General features: G+C 46.7%; 1 long non-coding RNA gene and 1 pseudogene across 1 annotated transcript; both read right to left on the bottom strand.

Annotated features, from left to right (window-relative positions):
* Nucleotides 1-645: 645 nt before the first annotated feature.
* Nucleotides 646-17839, bottom strand: LOC142430329 (uncharacterized). Its single transcript, XR_012780635.1, has 3 exons — nt 17506-17839; nt 6140-6359; nt 646-4017 (listed from the first exon to the last, which is right to left on the bottom strand). It is a non-coding gene; the product is annotated as an uncharacterized LOC142430329 (long non-coding RNA).
* LOC142430966 (chromatin target of PRMT1 protein pseudogene) lies at nt 7770-14515 on the bottom strand (annotated as a pseudogene).
* Nucleotides 17840-18471: the final 632 nt, after the last annotated feature.

Here is an 18471-nt window from a genome sequence, read left to right as displayed (position 1 = left end):
ATCTTTGACTGTTTAAACGATTGGGGAAAGCGTCCAGAGTCAATCGGTTTTCCACTCAGCAATTCATACACGTTTCGCTTTTGATGACATGGATTGCTGTTCCCACAGGATAGCGGACGCTTCCTACTTCCTCCCAGGTCTACTGATCCCATTTATCCTGCTTCCCTGTTCTTTTCCTACTTCTGAGCTTTATCCCTGGGCAAATGCTGCACTTTTGACAGCAAATGATTGCTCTAAGGCAGTGGTTCTCAACCTGCCTCATGCTGGGACCCTTTACTACAGTTTCTCATGTGGTGGCGACCCCCCCCAACCATAAAATGATTTTCCTTGCTACTTCATCACTGTCATTTTGCAACTGTGATGAATCATCGTGTAAATATCTGATAGGCAGGATTTTTTTCATTGTTACAAATTGAACATAATGAAAGCATAGTGATAAATCACAAAACATGTCATTATGGATTGCGAAATATTTATTTCTAGTGACAAATAAATGACATTTAATAAATGTTTATTTCTAATAACAACAATTAAATTATTTCTAACAATTATTTCTAGCAACAATTAAATAAATGACATTTATAGTGACAAATAAATGCCATTCTTGAAGCATGGTGTAGCATGGGTAACAGTCTTCATGCCTGGTATTCATATGTGGTTGTATCTGCATGTGGGCAGACCCTCCTGAAGACAGATAGAGGAGCGGGGTCTTGGATGCTAAGACCATTGGAAATATGTGTTTGCTGATGGCTTAGGCAACCCCAGTGAAAGTCATTCAACTCCCAAAGGGGTCAGGACCCACAGGTTGAGAACCGCTGTTCTAAGGAGTCCACCATCCTGGTGGTGGGATTTACCTTATCAAACAGCTACCAACTCACTGCCATTTGTCAGTTCTGACTCATGGGGACCCTACCAGACAGTAGAACTGCCCGGTAGCGTGTCCAATACTCAGTCTTCCCGGAAGTAGAAAACTTCATTCTCTCCTGCAGATGGTGGTCTCCAACTGTTGACCTTGCAACCCACCTTGTCACCTACTACGCTCCCAGGGGAGGGTTCCATGAGTTTCTGTCAAACCAGCAAGCTTGGTCTTTTCAGGATTTTGAATTTTCTTTTTTTTCCCCAGGATTTTGAATTTTGTTGCCTTTTCCCCCCTCCCACTTTATCTAGGATCTGATCATGTGACCCCTTCAGAGCAGAGGGAGGCAGTAGCCAGGCCCTTCTGGTCTCAGGATCTCGGAGACGAATGGTCACGGAGTCCATTAGTCCACAGGTCTACTTGTTTCCATACATCTCCTCTTCGCTTCACTCTTCCTGGCTCCAGATGGGGCACCAGGTGATCTTCTTTAAGGGAGGGAGACATGGATACAGAGTTTATGGAGAAGGAAAATTGTTTGTCTGCCTCTTCGGGCAATTGAAGGACAAGACTCTGGGGAAGAAGGCGCTGGCCCTAACCTCTAACCCCAAGAACAGGGAGAGGGAAGAAGGCTCCTCCTTAGAATAGCAATGGCTGGTGACGAAGAGAAGGAGCCAAGAAAGGTCCGTTATGGATGGACCAAGATATCCAGTATCTGGTTGTCAGGGATTTTGTGATTTTTCTTTTTATCAACCCCTACTACTATTCCCAAGATGATGGGAAGTTTTATGAAAGGTAGCAGCCTGGCCTATAGCTGTACTTTGGTGTACTAGGGGAAGGACCTATTTCAGCGAAGGAAACCGGTTCGATTGAGCCGCAGACAGCCATCAGGGCAGGTTTCCCAGGCCATGTTCAAATGCCAGAGGAGCCCTGGTGGCTAGTGAGTTACATGTTGCAATGTCAGCAGTTTGAAACCACCAGCCACTCCTTGGGAGAAAGATGGGGCTTTCTACTCCAGTAAAGAGTTACACTCTCAAAAACCCCCAGAAGCAGCCCTGCCCTGCTGGATAGGGTCACTAAGAATCAGAATTGACCCAATGGAAGAGAGTTTGGATTGATTTGGTACAAATTCCCAGGAGACCTCACAGAGGGGTTGGTAGGAACTCAGAAAAGGATGAGGCGGAGGAAGGGTTGCACCTATTTGGGAATCCAAGGGGTGGTGACCCTCTCGGCTAGCAGAGCCACGGGGAGTAGGGATTGTGAGCTGGCCCTCTGCTAGGGAATCAATAGCATCAAAGTCCATCCAAGAACCCACATAACTCTTTCTCCAAAGACTAAAGTCAGGCAAAACTGGGACACCTCCACCCTGGTCCTCCTGCCACAGCCTCGCCAGCATAAGAAGAGCCCAAGAGGATCCCAGATTCTTCCATCGCTCCACTGTCTGTCCTGGGAGGTCGTCTGCAGCCCCCCGAAGGCCAACCAAACCACTCGTTTCTAAATGTTGACGTTAATGTTTCCTTTATTTTAAATACTTTATTTGGAAACAATGCTTTACTTCGAAAAACTTGTTCTAGAAAGCCGGATCGCCTTGAAATTAAGGAGTTTATCCTGCCTTGGTGATGGAGCTGTGATGAAACCAGGAGCTAAGGCAAGAAGTAAACAGAGATTTGGAAATGAAGGCATGTCTGCCTTATTTTTGTGTAAGGTACATTAACATATTATTTATGTAATAATTTTTATATGTTACAAGTGAATAGTATGATACATATTTATGAGTAGATTGTTAAAAATTAATTACAATGGAAAATATATTTTAATATAAATATAACATACTATAGAAAGTGTAACCACAAAGGTGCTTCAAAAGTTCATTGAAAAATGAAATGAAAAGGATCATGAAATTTTCCATGAGCTTTTTGAACCCCATTTATATATAAATGTTTAAAAGCAGACATGTCACCAAATATCTTATGAACAAAAACCAATTGATATTAACCTTCTGGTATATTTCTTGCAGAGCTTTCTCTCACTCTCTGTGAACCAGCGGTTCTCAACCTGTGGGTCGTGACCCCTTTGGGAGTAGAACAACCCTTTCACAGGGTCGCCGGATTCATAACAGCAGCAAAATGACAGTGATGAAGTGGCGATGAAAATAATTTTATGGTTGGGGGTCCCCACCACATGAAGAACGTATGAAAGGGTTGCGGCATTAGGAATGTTGAGAACCACTGATGCAAACACACAACAAGGAGATAGATTGACTAATCCCATACTTATTTTATAAGCCCAGCAGAGAGTGTACATAGGTTTCACATAGTTCCAGCAAAAGTCCTGGGACTTAGAGCTGTCACTGGCTCATTGGGGCCAATCCCTGAATGCCTGGCCCTGAATGAGTCTCAAACAAGTTGTCCAGCTTGGATCATGTACCCGTTCGGATAGGGATTAAAGTATGTCTCCCCAGAGTGTGTGTTGTCAATCACGACCTCTCTGCTTATGGCTATGGCCTTGCTTGGAAACGGGTGTCTTTGTTAAGTGAACGAAGTAGGACTAGTGTAGGGTACATCTTGAATCCATCTCTTTTGAGCTGTAACAGCGATGAAACAAGTCAGCTAGGAAGCAGAAGCAAGGGAAGGGAGATGACAGGCACAGGAAGCTGCCCGAGGGGCGGCAGCTCAGAGAGACAGGGAGCTTCATGCAGATCTCAGAGAGAGAGAGAAGTAGCCTTTCCCCAAGAGCGGGCATTCTGACTTCAAACTTCCAGCCTTCTGAGACTGTGCGAAGAGAAGGGTTTTTGTTTGTTTGTTAAAGCCACACATTTGAGGCCCCCCCCCCATTACAGGAGCACAAGAGAACTAAAAGGAGATTGGGTCCCACAACAGTGGGGTACTTCTCGATCAAGTCCCTCACCTGTGAGAGTGCTTTTGGAATTGGGGACAGATGGAAGCTGGAATTCTGTCATTCCACATTAGAACTGACTTGAAGGCAGCGCGTTTGTGAATCAGCGGCCATCTGGGCTCTGCTTTTTGTGCAGTGGCAAAGGCGCTATCTGCATTACATTCAAATATTGGGTGGAAATTCCAACGTGGAACGGATGGACTTGGATATCTGGCTGAAGAGATTTCTAAGCACGATCTTCAAAGGGCTGCGTGGCTTCTCCTTGCAGCCTGTAGTAAAATGTGAGAAGAAAGATAAGACTTTTAAAAAGAACGGTACAAAATGAAAACAAAAGTTAAACTTGTGTAAACTAAGCAAGCATATCCTGGAATGTTCAACATTGACTGCCCCCCCCAAAACTTAAACCCATTGTAATCAAGTTCATTCTGATTCATTGCAATCATATATAGGGCAGAGTAGAATGGCTCCTTAGGGTTTCTAAGCATGTAATTTTCCATGGAAGCAGATTGCCTCACCTTTCATTTGCAGAGCAGCTGGTGGTCTTGAACTGCCAACCTTTCCATTGACAGCCTAATCCTTACTCCACCATGCTACCACGGCTCCTTTCACCAAGGATATGGTTATACAGCCTTTTGTTTAAGAGATTAAGCCTGTGACTGAGGGATTTAACCAATGACCACAGCAGAACGCTCCTCAGCTTAGACTTAAGGGGATAGAGAGAGAACAAACGGAGAGAACTCTGTGCATTTTACAGGCAGGAAACGGACCAAAGAGGCTAAATCTGTTGTCTTCCAAGGAAAGAAAAGAGCTGTCCCTGGAGAGGCTTGGAACTGAGCAGAACTGTTGGAAGAAGCAGCGTTCTGGACGGCGAGGATGCCTTTCTGTTTGGCCGAGAGGATGGGGTCACTGTGCAAAGCTGAAAAGATAGGGCTGCCTTGGCCAAGGGACCTACCAGGACCAGGGGGTCACCACTCAGATGGACTAGAATAATGGAGCCAGGCTCTGACAGCTGGGGGAGCAGAGCTGTCATCTCCAAGTGGGGCCAGAAGACAGAGTTGAAGGCCAGGGCTGAATCTTCCACCCAGAATCCAGCAAGCATGGCCGACACCCCGTCTGAAGTTCAGGCCTTTTGCCTAAATGATCCCAAAGAACAGGGGATTATTTCCAAGGGCTGAGCGCTAATGGAGTTTGTTCTGCTGGGTTTCAGGATTGCTAGGTGCTTCTTATCCCATCGTTCCTTCCAGTTTCTTCCGTTGAATGGAAATGCCAACCTCATGTCTGCTCTGCCATGATACTTTAAATATAACTTGGATTAGAAATTTCACAGGTTCATAGACAAAGAGGAATTGGACTTCAGGATGGAATACTGCCTAAAGTCTCACCCACATTTAATTTAGATGATTGAGAAATGAGATTTCAGACTTGGACTTGATCTAAGATTTGGGAATCATGTGATGGGGTGAATGTATCCTGCATGTGGTAAGGGCAATAAATTTAGATGTCAAAGAGTGAGATGTTATAGATTGGAAGGTTTTTTTAAAAAAATATATTAGAAATCCTAACCTCTGTTCTTGTGGTGAGGAGTCCTGGTGGCACAGTGAGTTAAGTATTGGGTTGCTAATTGCAGGTCGGCAGTTCAAACCCACCAGCTTCTCCGTGGGAGAAAGATGAGACTGTCTAAAAATGCACAGCCCTGGAAACCCAAAGAAGCAGCTCCCCACTGTCCAGTAGGTCTGTGAGTGAGGAGTAACTCAGTAGCAATAGGTTTGGCTTTGTTTGGTTTTTTTTTGGGAGGGGGGTGGTTGTGTGGCATATCTGTGGTCCCATTTGGGGTTTTGGTGTGCTAATGAGACAGGATTTGGTGTGTTAATGAGACAGGATGAGGGCAGGAAATATCTTGGATCAATCTCTTTTACGACAGGCTCCAGATCCAGCAAGAGCTCAGAGCTGCTCCAGGTCTCTCTTATACAAAAGGTCACACCCCTAAGGAGGTGTGATTGGCCACAAGGGATTGAGAGGCTAGGCCCCGCCCCTACCTTCATCCAAGTACAGCTAATCATCACAGCTCTCTTTACCATTCTCCTGTAAATCTAAAGCTATTCTAAAGTTTAAAAACTATTCTTAATGGTAGTTGTATTCTAACACCACGACCTGAGTGCTACGATCATGAATGTTTTCAATTTTCTTCATTATACTTTTTATGTTGCTCAAATGTTCTACGAAGCATAAACTAGTTACAACATCTTTTTTTTTTTAAATAGGTGTGAGCTTCAGGTGAGAGATGGCAAACTGACCACATGGCTTTATCTCCTTTCCAGATAAAGCCACACACCACCACCGCTGCAACCCGCAAGCACACAACAAATGAATTTTTTTTAAGTATAAACTCACGGGCACACAAAGCATGGGCGTGGAGACCTCAGCGGTGAAGAGAGTTCAGCAGATCGTTGGATAACTGAAAGAGGCTGGAGAAAGCGCTGTGCTGAAAGGGCCCGGAGAGGTCACTGATGATCAATGAGCAACTTCTCCACATCAGGTTCGGAGAAGTCCAGAACTCGGTGACAGCAGGCTCTTCAGAAGTGACTTTGAAAACTCACGGAAGTCTAGGGAACTGGCTCAAACCCAGGGGACAGATTGGCAAAAACATTTGAAAAAGTACAACTCCAGCCTCTCCCCCATCCCCACACGGTCTGGCCAAACTAAAGCCCACCGTCATCGGTTCGATTCTGACTCCAATGCAGAGACGTTAGCAGTAGTGAACGGAGCCCCCGGGTGGTGTGAACCCTGGATTGGGCTGCTAACGGAAAGATTGCTGGTTTGAATCCACCCAAAGACATCTTTGAAGACAGAACAGGCCATCTGCTTCTGACAGGCCCCAGCCACGAACACCCTGGGACGCAGTTCTACGCTGAGAGGAATTAAAAACACAAGGGCTAAAATAAAAGGATGGACAAAAGGGTAGGAAAAGCAAGTTGAAGAAAGTAGAACAAAAGATAAAGGGATGAAAACGAAGAAAGGAAAATGTGCTGGGAAATTATCGTTCCCATTTTGGGATCCGAGAGAACAATTTCTTGTCATAATGAATCTAAGATTCCATTGAAGCTGGAACAGTGGACAAATATAAACCTAATTCAGCCTTCAAAGGAAATGGGGTCACACAAAACAAATGAATGGAGAAGCCCAAGACTGGGTTGGCAATAAAACATCAGAACAGCATTCAGCACGAGTGTCTCCCGATCCCTCCCCCCTGCCACCCCCCACCCCCCCTGAGCAGTTAAGTCTGCCCACATCACACTGAGCCCTTGCCCTGCACAGGCACACACCCGCCCAGGAGCACCCCCTGGACATGATACAAAGCAAGACACTGATCTCATGTGAGGGTAGACACACACGCGTGTCATCTACGCGGTGGCAACAACACGCCCGGCAGTGAATCTAAGTTCAGAGCTGCTCTCGCCCATGCGAGGGGAACCCGTCGCTAAGGCAACGCTGCCAATCTGCTCCGCTGTCACAAGCAGCAGGAAGGCCTTTAAGAGCTCCATGTTTGCGGGCCATTTTTAAGAGCCCATTAAAGGGGGTGTAAGACCTGTTATTTCAGGAATCAGGACATTAGGGAAGACCGCTCATTGTAAAGTACACCCCCTCCCAATGGCCTTTCCTGGGACCTCCGATTAGGGGTGCAGCGATAAACAAAGGAAATGTTAGCATGTCAGAGCACATGCCAAGTGAGGGGAGGCAGAGGAGGGAAGAGGGAACTCTAACCACAGACCAAAACCAAAGATCAGTCTAGGTGGGGGGGGGGGGGGGAATAAAAAATATATATCATATATAAATTCAAGTCAAAAGAAAAGGGATTTCGTGCAACGCAGGATGGAAAAGTACAAGGAGCACACTAAATGCAAATGATGGGTAACAAGCAGGTCCACAGCCTATGGTGACAACCCTCCCCCCATCAATCAGGTTTCTCCTCATCTGTTAGCTCAAGATTATTTATAGACCTGGCGACTTCAACAAGAATCTCTCAAGGGAGGGCGTGCAGGCTGCAATCATTGCTTTCTGGATCTGTCTGCACCACGTCAGCATCCAACGCCGCATGCAGGTGTCCTTTTGTTTCCGACACGTGGGCATTTAACTGGTTGTCCAGCAGCTCCTTGGTCAGCATAGATTGAGAAAGGGCACCTCTTCCTCTTCCACGTCCACCTCCTCAGCCTCCAAAACCCTCTTTTCTCGATCTATTAAACCTGGACCTCTACCACCGATTCCACCATGACCTAGGCTCCCTCTCCCAGGACCCCCACAACCACCTCTTCTGTGGTAGTTACAGAATCTGTTGCCAACTTGAAACTATTAAGAGTGAAGGGGTGCGGTGTAGCCTGTCAATCAGGTGGCAGTTTGATGCCCTCATTTGGAGGCTCTAGGGAGATAAATAGCTTGCTGGAGGCAGGACACCTACTCACTCCCTGGGAGACATTGCATCTGACAAGACACATGGAGCTATGCGAGAGCCTTGGAGCTGAAGGAGCCACATGGAGAGCCCTGCCAGAACTGAGATGCCCGTGGATCCACAAGACTTCCCACCCTGGCCTGTGATCTTCCTGCATTTGGCATCATTGCATGTGCTTCATGAGTCTGAAGAGGAGTTTATAGACTGGTATCAGACATATGGGCTAATATCAGACTTATGGATTTGATCTAGATTGGGCTGGAATGTTTTCTCAATATACAATTGCTCTTTTAGATCTTTCTTATGCACATATGAACATCTATGAATTTGTTTCTCCAGTCTACCCAGACTAACACACCTTCTTACACACATTCGGAGAGCTATGGCTCGTCTACCTCGGAGCAGGTTCTGACCTCACAGTAGCATCCCAGCGCTGAGCAGGGTTCTCATGGTACGTCTCCCACACACATCTCCCACACAGTCCTCCTCTGGGCAAGCCTCTCTGAGTTACGGGCAGAACTCATGCTCCAATTGCTCCCCTGCCCAGGACCTCGATGGGCCTGCCTACTCCCGCCTGGATGTTACTCTTATCCAGGCACTTCTAAAAGTGCGTCTGCTGAAGTAAGTGTCAATGCTGCCTGGACCGCATTCCTTCTGCTGGGCCCGTCTTCCATTTGTGACCCTGGCTAGCTGCTGCCGCCGCATCGAAACACCAACAGTCACCGGTGCGGCTGTTTGTTCCCCCGCATATTAGCAAAGCGCTCATATAGAGACATCTCGGTGGGGCCCTTCAACACAACTCTCGGAGCGACCGTGCAGCCATCTTCAAATGCCGAGAATCATCCTGCGGCGGCCACCGAGGCCCAGGAACCCGCTGCACCTGAATTGATACGTGTGGGCTGAGGGTGGGTGCGTTTGTGTGATCGGTCCACCTGCTCATGGGACCTGCCCTTCCTTTCATCTTTGTCCCGTAGCTGCCACTGATGCCACCCCCTCCCACTCGAGCCCCCAAACAAAATCGAAACATTTCCAGGGAGTTCCAGCATCTGATGAGCTTCAGGAAAGAGAAAAGGAAGCAGAGAAGAGGGAAGAAAGGCAAATTTCTCAGAAGTGAAGGCATAGATCTCCACACAGAAAATGCCTGCTGACTTTCCAATACAGAAGGCAGGAGATGGACAGACACGCCAAGGCAATGTCTTTGAGGTTCCGAAAGCCGAGGTAAAGGGGATGACCCAGAGCTTCCAGGGAGGAGAATCGGGTCCTTCATGAAGGAGTGGGAGCCTGAATGGCGTCAGACACTTCCACAGCGGAGCAGGAGGCTAGAAGACAGTAGTGCTGGGCGTCCAAAATTGTCAGTGAAAATTAATTTTGTCTTAGAAGTCTATACTTAGCCAAAGAAGTTATACATATGAGAGTGGGATTAAGCTATCTATGTATGTATGTGGTGTGTGTGTATATATATATATATATATATTCAAAATTCTTACCTCCCACACACGTTTCTAAGGAAGATAATGAAGGATATGATTCACTGAAATGAAAGACTGAGCCAAGAAAAGGAACAAAGGCATTCCAGAAAGCAGAGGAACAATCTAAAGGAGATAGAACACTGATGGTAAGTCCTGAGATGACAGCGAAGCCCCAGGTGTGGAGATCAGCTCATCCAAATTGGATCAAGGTGAGAGGGCACCTGAGGGCGACTTGTGGTGCGTGCAAATGCAAGTGATGGATGGTTTGATGCATTTGGGAATTTGGGGGGAGGAGAATGGTAGATATTTAACAACTATGTATAGGGCCTTTGAAAAATGTTAGCAATACCCCAAGAATAATAATAATAAACTTGCAAGAACAAAAAGCACTAAACAAAAGCAAAAGGACAGTAACTGTTAATGGCAGGGAACACCCAAAGTTGCATAAGACAGGGAATGTGACTGTGCTATGCTACTGGTAAGCAGGAACAGATTTTCCAGTTATGAGCAATATTTAATAAACATTGACTATTTTTTAAAATCATACTAAATAAAAAAACAAATAACTTTTTAAAAGTCATACTATACAAGAGTATGAGGGAAGGGGAAGTGTAAGAAAAAGAGAAGGTCCGTTATCATGCAGGAAATCAGTTGGTAGTATTGAGCTTGCACGTACTCATACAAGACAAGGCAAGGCTTGATTTGATGAATAGACACAATAAACCACTTTCAGATTCAGATAGCTTGTTACTTGAATAACCGCTCACTTCCATGAAGTACATTCTAGTTCACAGCAAGCCTACTAGATTGCCTGGAACTGCCCCGCACAGTTGCCAAAGCGGAAATATTCCCAGAAGCAGACTGCCCCATCTTTCTCCCACAGAGCGACTGGTGGGTTTGAACCCTCAACCTTTCAATTAGCAGACACGCACGTCCACCACTGCATTACCAGGACTCCTTTCCAAAGCGACTCTCTTTCCAGAATGGATGTAATGTCCAAACTTCATCATCAAACTAGAGTCCATCAAGAATAAAGAACAATCCTGCAAGCCAAACGAGAGAGAGGCCTGATGGGCTACCAGAGGGAGATGGGACACGCAATTCCATACTCAGAACTGGGAAAACAACAAAGCTCTGTCTCGGGACAGCCTACTAGGCGAGACAGAGACCCTCGTGGGACACAGCCTCGTAGCTGTTCTTACAAATCCCCATCCTCTCCTGTCCCCAAAACCCACGTTAGCTGAGGACCAGCCTTGCCTAACGAGCCCCGAGGGCACCGTGGCCAACAAGTTGGGCGCTAACAGCCTCAAGGTCAGCCTCAAATTCACCAGCTGCTCTGCGGGAGAAAGATTAGACTGTCTACTCCAGAGCACAGTTACAGTCTCAAGAGAGCCACGGGGCTGTTCTGCCCTCCCTAAAGAATCCCTATGAGTCAGAATGGACCGGATGGTGATGGGTTTGCCTTGGGGAGCCTTTGCGTGCCTGGCCTCTTTGGGTCTCTGCAGACCACCTGGGGGGCTAGAGCACAGCAGTTCCCCTCAGTAGCTCGGTCAATGGGTGTGTCAAGGAACATGCGTATATGCATATTATTTTAAAGTAGGGTAAGGGCCCCTGAGCTTATGCTAAGGGGAAAATTCAGGGATGGCGAATGGAGCTGGTTGAGCAACATGATGAGCATAATATTCCAAAATGAGACCCGTGCCGACTGTTGGTGGTGAACACTTTGTTGCCACTTGTATATTTACCATATTTTTTAAAAAGTGAAAACAGAATTTACCAGAAAGAAAAAAAAAGAAAAACACTAAAAGAGTTCAAAGTAGCTCTCTCTGGGAAAGAAGTTGGGAGGTAGGGGCAAAGGGCTTACTGCCTTTCTAGAAAACACTCTTTGGTTCTATTTAAGTTTTTTCTATAGGGACTTCAATCAAAATACAAACCCTTGGCCTGTCGCTCAGGAGCTGATGTTAGAGCCTAGAGCGACCGTCCTCTGCAGCCCCATGCTTCTCCTCCTCCTCGTTTTCTGAGGCCCAAACCTTCCTTTCTCGAAGCACAAGTCTTGAGACTGCAGGCTGAAAGAACGATGCGGTGCCCAGCAAAATAAAAAAGAGGAGACACTCATTGAGTCACTGTGATGTTCAAAAAGCATGGGAAGCAAAGGAGATCCCAAAAGCTTTCGGTAAGAGGTGGAAATGAGGCAGTCAGAGCAGATGAGGAATCAGAATTACAGTTGAGCATCTCGAGGTCATGCTGGATCCCTGAAGGCAATGGCACCAAACTTCTGAGGAAAGATGATTTTCATCCCTGAATTTATTCCCAATAAGCCATCAAATAAATGAACCAGAAAACTAAAGATCTTGCCAATTTTTTTTCCCTCGGTATTCAAAATATTGAAGACCCATGCACCTTTTTCTTAGGAAATGCTTCCCTGCATGAAGGCAGCAGCCAATACGGCCCCTGAATTGGGGTCACAATATCTCCTCCCAGGGGCACGGGCAGCAGCCGGGCTCCCTGTAGAAGAATGGCCATGTGGGATTTCAAATGTGGTCGAGGAGCACTAGATCATGAGACCACCATGGAGAACATTCAGTGGACCCAGGCACACTCCCCAGTGAGGAGGTGGTTCCTGAGTGGGAGGAGAGATGTCACCTGCATGATTGATGCCAGTGCACAAAAGCGCACATTCAGGACCATTCTCTCACTTTCTGAGGCTCCCTTAGCTCCACCAGCCACACCTGGATTCAACAAGCCAGGAAGGAGGGTGAGGGAAAGGATCTGTGGGCCCACCATACCTCTACTCTTCCTCCACAGCGCAGAGGTGCAGGGCCCAGCACTAAGACTGCAGGCAAACCCAGTGATTGTGCAGACGGAAGAAATGGTGTTGAGTGAGCACAGGGAAGGCAATGGGAAGACCTTGAAGAGGAAGGGGTTCGTGCTCCCTTCAGAGATTCCCAAACCACCTTTGCAGAGCATGTCTCTGCAGAAACCAGCACCCAGAGGTGTTAAACTTTGGAATTGTCTTTGGGACCGGGAGTGGGTGCCCACTGAGCTTGAGCACGGCCATAAAGAGCAAACAACAGTTGAGGCCCAAGAGTCCCGCCCACATTACTCCACCAATGGCCGCACAACACAGAGAGCTGCACAGGATGCTCCCCGCCTCACACCTGGCCACGCACTGGCCTAACTGCATGAACGTGTTAAGTTTAACACGAATTCACCATCGAAGGATGAAAAGGCTATCTGGCTGGTTTGTGAGTCGGTTCGATGGCAGTGGGTTGGGTTTGGGGTTTGGTCCTTAGGTCAAAAACAGTGAGGATTGCCTTTGACCTTCCCAGGTGCCGGCCATAGGTGGGAACGCCTAGGATGGGAAGCATCGTTGTTGGCCTCAGATGTCTAGAGTCTAGGAGGGGGGGAGTGGGGGGAAGGGAAGAAAAGGACACGAAACAACTGACTCCTGTTTTGTTATGCTCAGAAGCCAACACGACATGGATGAAGGGGCTCCCAGGTAAGTTCTTTCAGATGGACAAAATCTCTCGAGGGAACAGAGGGGTCCTGAGCACAATCCTACAGAAGCCTGATAAACTCAAAATGCCCATAACGCAGTCCAGAGAGAGAGACGGGATTCTGAAAGGGCGCAGCGCTGAGTCCACTTCAAGGAGCGTGAGAAAAGAAAGTTAACTATGTTTCCGAGAGAACCGCGTCGCCACGAAGAACCAGCAGCGTGAATGAACAGAGAATGAGGCAGCTTGAAGTGTGCGATGACCTTTGATTCCCCGACCTTGCCCTTGCATACGGAAGCGAGAGTGGATGCGTCTAAATTTTGTGATTGAGATTTGAGGGGTTGTTTGTAAGCCCAGGGAGCCTTCGTGGCACCGTGGTTAAGCATCGAACAACCTTCCAGTTCCCTGCAAAGCTGGGGCCGTCTGCTTCCGAAAGTCTGCAGCCTCAGAGACCTAAGGCCGGTGTTCTACTCTGTCGCGTAGGCTGCCTATGAGCTGGCCTTGACTTGATGGCCCTGAGTTTAGTTTTTCTGGGTTGTTGCCCCAGAGACGCTGGCTAATATCTTCTGGTCATTTTCAATCACATGCCGACATAGAGAAAAGAGTCGACTAGGGCTCCGTCTGATCAAAAAGTGAAAGCCTTCGCTATTGGGTCGATCCGTATGCACAGTGACAGCATACAATCACAAGCACCCACCGTTACTAAGTTGTCCGTTGTGCTTAGCCCTTCTCAGAGGACTCCACGCAGAAACAGAATATTTTAACTTGATCATGAGGCCATACGTACATTATCAGCTCAAATTTAGGATCTTTACTGAACTCATTTGAAATTTATATTGGTATCTTGGTTACCTTGAAAATCTTGGATCCTAATGAGTACATAATTGTTTATTTGCTTCATCTCACCGGTACATAATCAGTTGAGATGAATAGCAAAAGTTTTACTAACAACATGATCATTAAAAGGAGTCTAACAATTTTGTAGGTGGGTCGGGTGTTGTTCCGTAGGCCATACAATGGGACATCAAAAATTCATGACAAAATTTCATTTCCTTTTCATTCTATTTTACCATGAACTTTTTGAAGTCCCCTTGTAGACCTCTGAAGTCATACCCTCAAATTCCTATGTTAAAGTCTCTTGAAATAATCTCTTGGTCCCCAATACCTTCCACATTGAGAGCTTCAGTCAGTGTGTGTTAAATAAATGAATACGGGCAGAAGTAGGAATCACATAACTATTATGTGACTGGGAACAAACAGAGTCCCGAAGATGGTCGAGGAATAAATCACTGCCGGTTGAAGGCAGAGTTACTTCAGGCACCTCAGCCGGGGCTCAGACCCCCGGGTCCCACGCACCCATAACGAACTCTCAAAAACAAGCAAACCTGACTGTGTCCCTCCCATAGAAAAACAAAACAGATGCTCTGTGGGTGTTTTTTAAGCAAATCACTGGGGATGGTAGCTCTTGGAGTTCTTCAGCTGGGGGTGACAGGCTGCGCGTCCAAATCCACGTAGGAAGGGGAGGTAAGTGCACCCCTGACACCAGCTCTTCCCTCCTGGGCTTCCACCCAAAACGTCTACTCTCAGCTCTGGCTCAGGTGACCCTGGGAGAGTGTCTGTGGTCCCTTCCAGAATGCCCTGCCTCATGGATCAGGAAGCTCTGTCCTGGAGGGAGGAGGCCAATGCAGAAGGGTAGGGGGATAACAGATGAGGCTAAATTAATTTTGGAAACCATTAGATCTTGGAGAAGAGAGCATGTTTGCAGCAGAGACAGTGAATCACTGTGATTTGCAGAAGCAGGCACAGAGCAACTAGCCATCTGGATGCTGTGTGGCTTCCAGTCCCCCCCCCCCCACCGCCCCAACGGAAACGTCAAGCAAGCAGAAGGCTGGTCATTACATAGCCCAGGCCGGGCACTGCAGGCCCCGCGGTTAACTCCTGGGCCTCCAGCCGGCTGGGAGCCCAGAGGCCTAAGACGAAGGGCGAGCTGGCACGTCACACACAGCAAATGGGCAGGAAATGCAATGGCAGTCATTCTACTTCCTTCTTCCTGTGAGCGCCAATCAAACTCTATCATGACTCAGGGAGCAGTTCACACGCCCCAGAAAAGCATTCAACCTCCTTACACGAGTGTAAAAATTACGCTAGTTGATGCTCAAGATGGCCATATGAGGGGATCTGCCCACGGCGCCACTCCAAAGGGACCCACTGCATGCTATCCTTGTGAGTAGCACCCCCTGTGGTGATACAACAGAGTGACTTTGCCACAACCCAAGTTACACAACAATTATAACCTCGCCTCTTTTCATCAACAAGGAACTAGACACCAAAAATGTGAATTTGTTCCAGGTAAAAAGAGGACTGAGACTTGAACTCAGATTTCTGGATCCTTTCCTACATGATCCATATTTGCAAACAGCTACTCTCACTTGTAAAGTTATGAGAGCCAAACAATGAGGTACATGAGTGTGAAAGAGTTTTATAAACTTGTTAGCTACTGTCAGGACTTGGCCCCTGACGCATGATAACCTTGTACACAGCTGAAGAAAACACTGCCTGATCCAACGCCATCGCTGTGATTGGTTGGGTACCAGATCATTGAGATACACAGGACTTCCATTGGCTGATTTTCAGAAGTAAATCATTAGGGCTCTTTGGACTGGTATTGCCATTTTTAATCAATCATACGACTCATTCTTCCAGAAGTGACAAATGGCAGAAAAAGAGTGTCAGTCAGAATCAAAAGGAATATTTCAACATCTATCCTAAAGTGTAACACTGTCAGTAGTAGGGTAATATTCATACGCCAATAAGAAAAACCAGTTAATTATGACTATTATTCAAATTTACATACCAACCGTGTGTGCCAAAAATGAAGAACTTGACTACTGTCATCAACTCATCAGACATGCAATCAGGGCACACTGGCAGTTACTGGTGAAGAGAATGCAAACATTGAAAACGAAGGAGAGTCAGCAATTGGGAAATAAGGCTTCAGTGACAGAAATGGTGCTGGAGATCGCATGCTATAGGGTTGCACAAGACCAAGGACCTGCTTGTTGCAAATAACTATTCTCAACAGCATGAACTGCGACTCTACCCATGAACCTCTCCAGATGAAATAAAAGATGAGGAGAAGCCCAGGATAGTAAGTCAACCATGTTCAGGAGCGGACTACAGGCCAGTCAAATGCTCATGTGAAAGCGGAAGGAAACGAAAATAAGCTCATGAGCATCCAGGTACAACCGGCTTGAATTGAGAAGCCATCTCAAGAACAGTTGTGGCACATTGGAAACCAATAACCAAAGACCAGAACATCCTACACAGAGAAAGCAAACAGTCCTTTTAAAGAGAGAAAGATAGAAAAGATCAAAACGGATGCCAGAGAGGCTTTGAAACTTGTTCTTGAATGTAGAGTAGCTAAACACACACACACAACAACAAACCTCACTGCCAGTGAGTCGATGTCGATTCACCGCGAGCCCATAGGACAGGGTAGAACTGCCCCTGTGGGTTTCCACGGCTGCAACTCTTTCCAGGAGTAGAAAGCCCCAGCTTTCTCCCAAGGAGCAGTTAGTGGTTTCGAACTGTGGACCTTGCAGATTACAGCCCAACATGTAACCATGACCAGAGTTCCTTAGAGTAAGTAAAGGGAACAGAAAGTGTCAACAGAAAGCTCAAGAAAACAGTGGTCTAATGAAATCCACAGAGCTGTGGAGCTAGAAAACCAAAGGGAAGCACAAGCTCAGCCTTGCTCAAGCTGAAAGGACTGAAGAAAATCGTGCAAACCGTCAGCTATGTGCTTGGAGGACGCAACTGGCAAACACTGAATGGTGAAGAAGCGTCAAAAGAAGGACGGAAGGAACATACAGTCACTGTGTCAGAAAGAACTGATCCGCATTCAGCTATTTCCAGAGGTAGCGATGAACCAATGACACGGAAGGAAGGAGCCCAAGCTACACTTCAAGGCACTGGCACAAAAAAAAGGTTCTAGGAACTGACAGAATATCAATTGAGACGTTTCAACAGATACAATGCTGGAAAGGCCCACTCCTCAATGTCAAGAAAGCTGGAAGGCAGCTCCCAGATCGACACACAAGTAGAAATCCATCTTTGTGCCCATTCCAAAGAAAAGATGCAGAAATTACACAGCAATATTGATATTCATGAATATCACTTCCACAGATAAAAAGTCACTGAACGAAATTAAAAAATAGTTGCAGAAGTACATTGACGGGGAACAGCCAGAGAGTCGTGGCAGATTTGGAAGAGGATCCGGTAGGAGGGGGATCATTTGCCGAAGTCAGACGGATGGTACCTGAAAGTGAAGAAATTCAGAAGGGTGCTTACCTGTGTTTTATTGACTATGCAAAGGTATTCAAATGTGTGAATTGCAACTAAGCATGGACGTGGCAGCGGGAATTTCAGAATGCCTAGTTGTGCTCGTGCTGAACTTGGACACACACCACAAGTTGAACAGTCGTTCCAAGAGAGCAAGTGAACACTCCCCAAACTCACTGCCATGGAGTTGATGCTGACTCGTAGCAGCCCTGCCGGACAGGGTAGACCTGCCCCGCTGGGTTTGCGAGACTTCGACTCTTTATGGGAGTAGAAAGCCCCCTCCTCCTCCTGAGTGGTTTCAAACTGCAGACCTGGTAACCACCACGCCACCAGAGCTCCGAAGTGGACACTGCATGGGTTACAATCAGGAAAAGTGTGTGTCAGGGTTGTATCCTCTCACCACATGTATTCAATCTGTGTGCTGAGCACATAAACCAAGAAGCTGGACCATCTGAACACCAAGCTAAGCATGGAAGAAGATTCATTAATAGCTGGAAGTAGACTTGAAGCCTTTATTGACCTAGGGTAGGTATGGATTAGACCTCAGCATAAAGAAAACAAAAATCCTCACAACTAGACCAATAACTAACCTCATGATAAACAGAGAAAGGATTGAAGTTGTCAGTGAGTTCATTTTGCCTGGTCCACAATTAACGCTCAGGGACACAGCAATCAAGAGAGCAAAGGATGTATTGTATTAGGCCAGAGGTTCTCAACCTGTGTGTCGCGACCCCTTAGAGGGGGATGGTCAAATGACCCTTCACATAGGTACCTAAAACCATTGGAAAACACATTTTCGATGGTCTTAGGAACCAAGACACCACTCCTCTATCCATCTCCAGGCGGGTCTGCTCACATGAAAATATGCCACATATGAGTGAGTACCAGGCGTGAAGACTGTTACCCATGCTACACCATGCTTCAAGACAAAATTTCATTTATTTGTCATTAAAAACAAATATTTCACACTCTATA

Source organism: Tenrec ecaudatus, chromosome 17 (genome assembly GCF_050624435.1).
Source record: "Tenrec ecaudatus isolate mTenEca1 chromosome 17, mTenEca1.hap1, whole genome shotgun sequence".
In the NCBI taxonomy this organism is placed as follows: domain Eukaryota; kingdom Metazoa; phylum Chordata; class Mammalia; order Afrosoricida; family Tenrecidae; genus Tenrec; species Tenrec ecaudatus.
The sequence above is the reverse complement of the archived record's forward strand: the minus strand, read 5'-3'. Positions and strand labels throughout refer to the sequence as shown.